Source organism: Coenobita brevimanus, chromosome 100, assembly GCF_032717465.1.
Source record: "Coenobita brevimanus isolate Jiangsu-jjx chromosome 100, ASM3271746v2, whole genome shotgun sequence".
Taxonomy (NCBI): domain Eukaryota; kingdom Metazoa; phylum Arthropoda; class Malacostraca; order Decapoda; family Coenobitidae; genus Coenobita; species Coenobita brevimanus.
The window spans coordinates 54,643,239-54,654,678 of NC_137053.1; positions in this window are offsets into that span (position 1 = coordinate 54,643,239).

Genomic DNA, 11,440 nt, shown 5'->3' on the forward strand with positions numbered 1-11,440 from the left:
CGTCTTCGAATTATTGTTAAACTAAGCAAGAGGTAGAACACTGGTTTCATTACGTTTCGAGACCTAACTTAATCTACCCTAACCTATTGTAACGTAATCTAACCCGACCTAACCTAGCCTAACCGAACCTAAACATCCAACTTCTTTAGTTCTTTTACGTCGTCTAGAAACCCTCTTAAGAGTCTTGCTAAGCTAGTCAAAACGGCTTGAATCTTGTTTCATTTGAATCTTTACATTGTAATGAAACGGTGTCATAATCTCGCTAAGCTGATAAACTAATCTTACTTTATTAGTTCCTTTACAGTCCTTAGACCGTGTATGAATCTTACTTCGTTAGTTCCTTCACACTAACTCGAACCAGCCAGTTTTATTTAATCAGCAAATCTCGCTTTATTAGTTCCTCGCAGCAGTCTCGAACCCGTGTCACAATCTTGCTTAACCGGCCAATTAATCTTGCCTCATTAGTTCCTGCAGGGCTAAATTTGTCTAGAACCCAAGTCACAATCTTGCCTAACTAACTAACTAATCTTTCCTCGTCAGCTACTGCACGCTTGTCTCGATCCCGTGTCATAATCTTAACTAATCAACTAATCTCGCTCTGTTAGTTATTTTACTCCCGTCTCGAAACCGTGTCAGTCTTACTCAGCCAATCAGCTAATATCGCTGCGTTGGTTCTTTTACACCACTTCAAATCCTTATCAGACAATAATGACATAGGTTGAAATCTCCATGCCATGGCCGAACCTATGAGATTTTGCTGTAACCTTATCTACATTAACTAAGTCGGTTGGAATGTCGCTTCATTTATTTATTTAAAGCCTCAAAAAATGTCAGTCTTGCTAATTTAACCAACTATAGTCCCTTAGTTTTTGATATGAGAGAACATGATTTCTCCCCCAGCTTAAGTGATAAAAAGTGGTTACATGAAATTTCAGGAGCGTTTATGAGGTAAGAATAAGCCTCTTGGTTACTAATCAAACTGGTCATCCAATTTAACATCACTCGGACATCAGGTAAGGCATTTCGTCGGGTCAGCTCAAACGCGCTATAATAATTTTACTTCATTAACTCCTTTACGCCACTTAAAGACAGAGTCAGAGCCTAATGAGATCCTTTGAAATTAATAAGCAGCATTCAGATCGACTGGAGTATCGCTTCATTTGGTCGAAACCCTAAAAAGTCGAAGGAATTATTGAGCAGGACTGTATCAACAATCTGAATTCACAAACCAACTTACGATCAATCCTTTGGCGTAACTAAGATTATTGTGTAAGAAAAAAATGGCATATGCAGACTTTTCTTACTACGCCTCTTCTCACCCATGTAATGCCACAATCTTAGTTACGACAGGGAAAATCGTAAGGTAATGTTATGAATCTCAGCCCAGGCCCACGTCGTCGTCATTTCGCTTTGTTATGGTGGCTTTTCTTTCAAGACAAATGAAAAAAAAAAAATAAATAAAAACGAGGCGAGAGGGGTAGAATATAGACAGTTCATAGTGACACTACACCACCACTTCCGTCATCATACTACCATTTTCTACTTTCAGACTTTTATATTTTGCTTACTTTTGAAATACTTTTTTCCGCTTGAACACACCGAATTTCTTTACACCCACCACTTTCGCACTTTTTTCTGGATTATCAGGGAGTTTTCTTTCGGCTCATTTCTCGTTGCAATTCAGGTGCTGTACAGGCGTCTTTTCCCCATTTGTACGATGAAGTTTTATTTATTTTCCCCTTCTACTATCAAAGAGTTTATTCGCCTTAGTTAAGATATCTTTAAGTGTACGGGCCGACCCAAGTCTCAGCTCTCATATGTTCTTGCTTCCAACACACAGTTTCACTTAACACGGGAAAGGCCTCAAACAGTGAAGGGGCTGGACATAGTATTGTGAGGTTGGTTCTGTTTTGTTCTTGCAGTCAGCACACGGTTCTTTTCAACTTGGTAGAGGCGAAGCGGTAGGAACAGAGTACAACGATTATCTTTTCTTTTTTTCTGTACTTTATACATGTCACCATCACGATCGCACACAAGTTAGAGAGGGCCTCTGATAATAATGGGATTGAAAACCACTCCAAAAGGAAATCGAATACCACAAGGAAAGGATCGAATACCACTGCTTGCGACACACTGGGGGTACTTGAGCAAAGTGAGAAGGGGCGGCGAGGGGAGGAGAGAGTCACACAAGCCTCGCACGTGGACACACACACACACACTAACTCGCTATCCACCACTCACACACCTTCGACCCGTGGGGCAGTGGGGTAGGGGGTACGGGAAGGGGGAATGGATGGGGGAGGGAAGAGTGCGTGTAAGAGATGGGGGTGGTGGAGGTAGAGGGTGCGTGGAGGTAAGGAATGGTAGAGGGGGGGGGGAAGTGCGTGTGGATAAAGGGAGGAGGTGTGGGGACAGAGTTGGGTGAGGGTAACGGTAGGGAAAGGGATGAAGAGGAAAGGAGAATGTGTGACTGTAAGGGAGGGGGTGGTGGAAGCAGAGTGAAGGACAGGAAGGCGGAAGGTAAGAATGCGTAAGGGTAATGGAGGGAGGTGTGGGAGGCAGGTGTGCCTGAGGGTAAGAGAGGAGGTGGGGGGAGGTGGGGGTGCGTGAGGGTACGGGTAGCGGGAAGGGAGGGTGCGTAAGGATAAGGGAGGTGGTCTGGAGGAGGTAGGGGTGCCTGAAGGTAAGGACTGGGGGACGAGGGAGAGAGAAGAATGTACAGAGTAGGGGCAAGGGTGGGAGGGGAAGGGGTGAATGCGTACGAATAAGGGAAGGGAGTAGAAAACGTAGGGGGTGCGTGAGGCTAAGGGTAAGGGAAGCAGGGACAGGGAGGAGTTAGGGGCACAAAAATGGACATGAAAAAAGAAGAGTGCGTGACGATATGGGAATGGGGAGTGGGGGTAGGGTGGAAAGGGAGTGGGGGTAGGGTGGAAAGGGAGTGGAGGTAGGGTGGAAAGGGAGTGGGGGTAGGGTGGAAAGGGAGTGGAGGTAGGGTGGAAAGGGAGTGGGGGTAGGGTGGAAAGGGAGTGGGGGTAGAAGAAGAGGGAGTGGAGGTAGGGTGAAGGCATGGGGTTAAGGTGGAGAGGAAGTGGGGGTAGGGTGGAGGGGACTTGGGGTAAGGGGGAGAGGAAGTGGGGGTAGAATGAGAGAGAGTGGGAAAGGAGTGTGTGAGGGTAGGAGGTGGGGGTAAGGAAACAGAAATGGGGGTGAGAAGGAATACGAATGGGTAAAGGGAAAGAAAACAGAGTTAGGGAAAAGGGAGGTTGTGAGAGTTGAGGGAGGGGGAGTGAAGGTGAGGTGGAAGGAGTAATGGGGAAAGAAAGGCATGTGGGGAAATGGATGAGATCGTAGGAAGGAAAGGAGGGGTAGTGTAGATGGGGAAGAAAAAGAAAGGGGTTGGAATTCGAGAAGACCAGGCGAAGGGGGAAGAGAAAAGCGATTGCGTGTGGGGAGAAAGTAAGACAAGGGGGGCAGTGGGTCGTCGAAGAGGGGATGGGAGGGGTGGAAAGAGGGAGGAGGGAAGGGAAGGAAGGATGGAACGCTAAGACATGAAAAATAAGGAGTGAGATGAAAAATACAGCAAAGGAAAACGGGAAGGTGGATAAGTGAAGGGAAAGGAAAGGAAAAGGAGAATGGAAAAAGGAGGAGGGAAAAAGGTCAAGAAAGGCAATGGAGGAGAAGAAGGGAGAGGACGATCGGTTAGGCATGGAATGAATAAGTTAATAAATACAGGAAAAGGGAGAGAGGAAGGTGAATAAGGGGGGGAGGTGAAAGGACAGAAAGGAGAATGGAAGAGGGCAGACAGAATGAGGGGGAGTGATGGAGATGGAAGGAAGGAACGTTAAGGCGTCGAAAGACAAAGCGTAAAGAAGAAAACAGATAGGCAGGTGGGTTGGGAAAGGGAGAGAAGGGGGAGGGGGAGGGAGAAAGGGAGGGAAAGGACCGAAAGGGGAAAAGGGAGAGAAAGGTGAGGAAGTGAGCATGCAGTGGGGAAGGCAGGCAAAGGACAAGCAGGGCCGGGTAAAGGAAACGGCAGGATGAAGAAGAAAGGGAGAGAAGAAGAAGGACTGGAGAATATAATGGACATGGAAAATCAGAGAGACAGAAAGAAGGGTAAAGGAGACGGGAAGGATAGAGATTGGAAAGGAAAAGACGAGGGAAGAGGGAGGGTGAGGGGCAAGGAAAGAAAAGGAAAGGGAAGGTGGGGGGAGGAAAAAGGGAATACAGGGGATGGGAAAGGAAGGGGGGATTAAATGAGAAGAGAGAAAGGGCAGAGAAAGAAGAAAGAAGGAAAGATAAGAGGGAGGGGGCATGGAAGGATGAAGTATGAGGAAGGGAATGGAGGAGGGAGAAGAAAGGGAAATGAAAAGGAAGGAAGTGTAAGAAAGGGAGAGAGGCGAAAGGAGGGAAAAAGAAATCAAAGGTAAGGAGAGGACAGGAGAAAGGAAGGGAGGGGAAGGGGGAGAGGGAGAAGAGATAGGGGACACAGTGACAGGCTAGTGAGGGGAAAATGAGGCAGGGGAGGGGAGGGGAGGAGAGTGGATGAGAGGGGGAGAGGGAGGGATGGGGAAGAAAGGAAGGAAGGAGTCATTTCGTGTGAACCTTGACCACCTTCCCTTCCATTTCCACCTCGCCTCCCGTCTTTCATTTTATATTTCTTTTCCTCCCAGTACATTCACCATTCTCCTATTTTTTGCTACATCATTTTCTCTGCTGTTCATATCTCTTTGTCCTTCACCTTTCCTTCCATCGTAGCTATTATTTTTATTCTCTTTTCTCATCTACATTTTAATTAAGCTTATTTTTCCTCCATCTTTTTTTTCATTATTTTTTCTTTTTCCTTCACTTCCTCTGCTCCTGATTTTTTTTTTATATAACCATCCTATTGCTTTTTTCTTACTTCTCTTTATTTCTTTTCTCATTTGTTATTTTATATCATTTGATTTTATTACTTTTTCTTTACCATACTGAAGTGTGATTCTCTCTCTCTCTCTCTCTCTCTCTCTCTCTCTCTCCCTTTCTCTCTCTCTCTCTCTCTCTCTCTCTCCATTCCATTTATCACTCATTCACCTCAATATACTCTCCCTCTCTCTCTCTCTCTCTCTCTCTCTCTCTCCTACATTTTTACACTGGCATGAATAGTCTCCCTTCCTCCCCTACCTCCATTACGCCTTCCTCCCCACCTTCCTATTTCTTTCTCACGCACGTCTCCCTTCCCCTTCCCCTCCCCTCCCCCTCATTCAACCTCCTCCCCCTCCTTTTCCCCTCACTTATTCTCAGTTACTCCCCTCCCTTCCTCTCTCTCCCCCTCTTTTTCATTTATCATTCTTTCATCTGCCTCCTTCCCTTCTCTCTTCATCCCTTCTCTCCATCCCTCTTTCCTTCTCTCTCCCTCCTTATTTTCTTTTCCCTTTCCCTCTCCTCTTCCCTCGCTCTCTCCTTCTCTTCCTCTTTACTCTCTTCTTCCTCTCTCTCCCCGTTTCCCTACTTCCTTTTTCTATCTCTTTCTCCTTTTCTCCCTCGAACCCTCCTTCTCCTTCGTTTTCCTCCCCTTCCCTCCCGCATTACTTTCCTTTTCCCTCTCCCTCTCACCCCACACCATACATTCCCCCCCCCCTCCCTTTGCCTCCCCAAACCTCCCTCCTTCTTCTTCGTTCACCTCTAACAAACATGCTCTCCTTCTTTACAGCATTTTCATTTTTTTATTAATTCTCCCAAATTTACAATACTTCATTCTTTCATTCCTATTTTCATCTGTTCTTTCTCTTTTCCCCTTTTAAGTCTCCTTCCTTCTTTCTTTCACTCTTTCTCCATTCTCAGCAATTTACGATTTCTTCCTTCATTTTTATCATACTGTATTAGTCTATTTCCTCCCTCAACCCCTCCCCTCTTGCCCTCAATGAATTATTCACTATTCCCCATCATATAACATTCCATAACGTATACATTTCCTTCAGCCTTCCGTCACGCCTTCCTTCATTCATTTCTCTCTCTTCATGCTTTCTTCACTTCGTCCGTCGTACACTCTTCACTCTCGTACTCCTTTCCTTCCTTCCCATATCTGTCTTTTCTTCCCCTATCTTTCCTTTCTTCCCCTATCTTTCCTTTCTTCCTCAACTTTTCCCTTCTCTTCTTCCCTCTTCTCCTGTCATTCCCCTCTTTCCCCACCTTTCCCCTTCCACCTCCCACTGCCCAAAATACCTTTAACAACAACACACATCTTGCTGTCATGCATCCTTCACTTAACCCTCACTCACTGTCATACTCCTCTCTTTCCTTTCACTACCTCTCCCCTCTTCAACCTCCCTTTTCCTTCTTCCTGTTCCCTCTTCCCTCTTCCCTTATCTCTCCCCTTTTCCTCCTCCCGTTTCATCTCTCATCTCCCCACTTCCTTCGTCCTCTCCTATATTTCCTCTTTATCCACCGTCTTCCTTCTTCCTTTCCATTCTCTCCTCTTCCCTTATCTCTTCCCTTTTCCTCCCCCTTTTCCTTATTCCTTCCTCTTTTTCCTTATTTCCCTATCTCTCCCCTCTTTTTCTATCCCTCCCTTCTTCCTCTATCTCCCCTCTCTTCCTTCATTTCCTCCTCTTCCCTCTTCCACCTTCAACACCCTTTTTACCACATCTCTCCGCTCTCCATCCTTCCTTTCTTCTCTTTCCCACTCCACTCTTCATTCCTCCTCTCCCCTCTCCCTTCTTCCTCTCCCCTCTCCCTTCTTCCTCTCCCCTCTCCCCTATTCCTCTCCCCTCTTCCCCCACCTCTCTCATTTCGCCCCTGGCCACATACGACCCTCTGTGATGACTTATTCACGAGCTGTTCACACCACCGCCTTGCAACCTGGATTTAGTGAAGGCTGTTATCAGTGTCCCCCTCCCTCACACACACACACACACACACACACACACACACACACACACACACACACACACACACACACACACACACACACATGCTCACTGGGTTTAGTACACAAAGAGGAGATGGGGGGAAGGGAGGGAAGATGAGGAGAGAGAGAGAAGTAGAGACGAAAAAGAAATGTGGAAACTAGATAGAAAAAATGGAGAGGAGAGAGTTAAAAATTCAGACAACTAGGGTATGTGGAGACTAGGAAGAGAGGGGAGGAGACTGGTAAGAGAGAGAGAGAGAGAGAGAGAGAGAGAGAGAGAGAGAGAGAGAGAGAGAGAGAGAGAGCAAAGGAGGAGTGAGAGGAGGAGAAGGGAGAGAGGGAAGGAAAAGTGAGGAGGGTAGCGAAAAGACTGAAGACAGGGAGAGGGAGAAGTAGATGTAGGGATTGGTGGTGGGGAAGGGAGAACATGGAGGGAGGAATGAGGCCAGAAGGAAGGGGAGGAGGGAAAGAAGTGAGGACTGAGGAAGAGAGGATGTGAGTTAATATGGTCTCCACAGAGCAGTAAAAGTGGCAGCCTAAGTACCGGCCCTACCATTCCCTCGTACCCTCTCCCAACAAACACTATTAGCAGGAACCCATTACCGCTGCAGTGTATAAGGATTTTTTCTTATTCAGTTCCCAGCCAAATTATGAACAGTCACAGTAAGAAACGAATAAATAAACCAAAACTAAATAAAAATGAAAGGTAATGTTTCGTATTCATTCGCCTGTCAACAAGTCGTATTATTAACTGATCGTCAAGGTAAAATAAATATTGGACGAAACTTCTTATCTTTCCTCACTCAAGACTCTTCAAAGAAAAATTATGAGCGCACTATTACCATAAAAAAATAAAGAGAAAACTATTTTTCTTGGTCAAATTTAGAAATTGGCCATAAGAGAATAAGTTAGGAATTCCCTCTTGCCACAGCTAAACTTGTTCATCTCAGTGACCAGTGGTGCTATACAAGTCAGGTGCAAACATACTAGACAGTCACATTGTTAGGGATCGCACAAAACATCACAAACCTAATTTCACTGACCCAATTTCCATTCTAATAAAAAGTGTAGGCCTAATTACTAGAGACTTATTATTTGTCCCCTTTTCATTTTGTGGGAATCTGTGTCCGGATATAACGATGAGATTAGTGAGCTGATGATGATGATTATGGAGGAGACTGTTTCTAACCCCATCGCCACGAAAAGTCTGCTCAAAGTTAATAAGAAAAGAAAAAAAAAAATCATCCTATCTTCTTGCTACATTCAGACGATTTTATACTGGGTAGGAGAAACAAGTTTTTCTATGGAATTTAACCCCCTCAGCATGATGTTTTATATTCTGTTCTTGCAATCTCCAGACGATTTTTATTCTATATAAGGGAGACTACACATATTGAAGGAGTTAACGGAGATCTCAGCTAAGTTTAATAGAATCGTCATGTGATGTCTAGAATATACTAAACAAGACAATCGTTCTGAATAGATAAAGTTTGATATCTATGGAGTGTGTATTAACCTGATGAAGATCCCTAACCACTTTTGGCTCAGTTGATGGCCAGGTGTAGTCAGATGGAGGGTCGATCTGACTCCTAACCAAGGCGATTCCATTCCCTCCTGATGCCCAACACCCATCGAAATTTCATGCATCCACAACCTAGTATTCATATTATGGTGGTGACCCAGTTCCGTCAGGTAAAAAATCGTCTATAGTACCGAAGGACACTTTAAATACGCGATAAAACAGAGAGATCTATCTGTTTGTTTACGTGAAGGTGGATAATGTTTATGTATAGTGAAGAGGTAAATTCTGCTATCTACTGACTGACAAGGCAGGCATCCATCAAACTATCCCAGATTACGACTCACAACCGTCTCTTGGCATACCCAGGTCCCTGCTTCAGCTTTAGGTACGAACAGCGTGGGTTAAAGAGACCTTGCACTTGAGTTTCGTGTTCGATCCAGGAACAGAACCCGAGATCAATTAGTTGCGGGTCAAGTGCTCTTTACTGAAGAGGTTATTTATTTATTATTTTTATAAGAATATCTAACAGCGAACGGGTCAATATTTATATCTATTACAGAAGGAAGCGCTAAAGAGGGACGCCCTCACGTGGTGGCACCGATACAGCTGGGCGGCTCCAATCCCCGGTTATACGTAGGTCCCTAAACCAACTTCCAATCCCTGAAAGTGAGGATGATGGACTGCAGGAGACGGACAGCTTCAGTCTGTAGTCCACCGGGTTCACGTTTCAGATGAGCTTCGGCCACACCACCACCACCATCACCACCACCACCAATAACAACAACAAAAGTACTGAAGGTTATTAGCTACAGTAATAGATCAGAGGACTCTATGTATACGTGTGCGTGGAGCCTCGGTGGATATATGTTCATGTGTGAGTTATGGCGTCGGTAAATCTAACTAAAGCCTGGGAGTGGACCTCAAGGGCCTCTTTGTTGCATACCCAAGGATGTAGTGTTGTTACGCATGTGAAGTTAGTAATCATCATCATCATCATCATCATCATCGCCTCGTGCCCTTGGAAAACCCTCTAGCATGTTCTACTTCCAGGTTCATATCTGTATATATAACACGTTGGTATTTTCATGTGTATTATCTTTCTCTTTACGCATCGAAACCCATGGCGAAGAGCATAACATCAAGCGCTTCAGCCCGAGGATTTGTTTTTAATTTTTGTTGCTACTAGCCAAGTGTATTCAGTTTTAGAGAGAGACCTCGTACTGAAGGGATCGATGAAAACTATATTGAACCCCCCCTCCCCAGTTCGGAAAGTCTCTCCTAACCGAAATAACAGCGTCTGTGGGCAGCAAAACTGAAAATAAATGTCATAAAATAGATGTAAATATGTCACTGGACTCTTCTGTATCCTAGGAACTTATGATCAGATTTATTCAGTTTTAATTATGACCTTTACTTCTAGGGATCTTTCCTGAATTAAGTAAAATCGTTTAATGGTTGTCACAATAAAGGACGTCCTCGGGCGGATGAGGTTAAGTCCAAGAGAATGCAGTCAGCAGTAAAGCTTCCAGTCTCTCTCTCTCTCTCTCTCTCTCTCTCTCTCTCTCTCTCTCCTGATCCTACGAGCGAAGTTTGCGTGAAAATACAGGCGATTCTTTCTGGTCAGAACTTGTTTGCATTGGAGAAAGTTCGGGCGACTTTCTGCTCCTTCACTTCTTCATTCCACCCACTGCCAGACGATTTTATTCATCTCAGGGGAGACTCATTTGAACTGGAGGGGTTAGATTATAGGCTCGTATTCTCGTTGGGTTAAGGAGGCTCCTTGACTCCTCTTCCTTGGCGATTTATTTTTGGATATGTCTCGTTAATATCCTTTTGTACGCTATTTGTGCTGAGTATGGAGATATTGGAAGGATTTATGTAGCGCAGAAGAGGACAAAAGGTGTAAAATGCAAAATGAATTGCTTATGAAAAGGTGTTAGTGAGCCTCCTCAACCCACGAGAATACGGGTCATAGTCTTCATTGTTCCCTTCAGTTCGGGTTCTTTCACCTGGCAAAGATCCCTAACCCTTTTCAGCTCAGTTGACGACCAAGTGTAGTCAGACTGGAAGGTGGACTTGACTAGTAACCAAGGAAACTCATTCCTACCCCATAACAAAGGTATATCAACTTTCACACAATCATGACAGTATTCAGTGTGTGACAGTAGCCCAGTTCCGTCGGATGAAAACAAACCCACTAAAAATGAGAATAAAATATAAAATGGTGTACCCGCAGTGAAGAGATGAACCCTTTTAATCCGATGACGCGTTCTTTTATTTTTGGTAGTTACGGCCTTTTTTTTTTTTTTTTTTTTTTTTACAGCATAGGGGACACATTTTCTCTTTGGTTGGGACAGCCTTAATAAATCCCATCCGCACCCATCAAGACCCAGCCAGCCAAAATCCGGAAATAAAATACCCAGCCAAACACCAGAAAATATACAAAGTTCCACCAAAAACCCGCCCCCCCCCAAAAAAAAAAAAAAAATGAAAAATCCAAACAAAAACTACAGAGAAAACTTACCGAAACTCAACAAAACCCATCAAAACCTAACAAAAGCCAACGAAACCCGACAAAACCCACTGAAACCCAACAAAACCCACCGAAACCCATTGAAACCCACCAGAACCTACCAAAACCCAACAAAGCCCATCAATACCCACCAAAACCCATTGAAACCCACCAAAACCTACCAAAACCCAACAAAACCCATGGAAACCCGGTATCAAAACCCAACAAAACTTACCGAAACCCAGCAAAACCCATCAAAACCCAACAAAACCTACGAAGCCCAACAAAACCCACTGAAACTCAACAAAACCCATCGAAACCCAACAAAACCCACCGAAACCCAACAAAACCCATCGAAACCCAACACAACCTACCAAAACCCAACAAAACGCATCGAAACCTAATAAAACCCACCGAAACCCATCGAAACCCAACAAAATCCAAGAAAACCATCAATATTCACCGAAGCCCAACAAAACCAACCAAAACCCAACCAAATGCAACAAAACCAAACGAGACC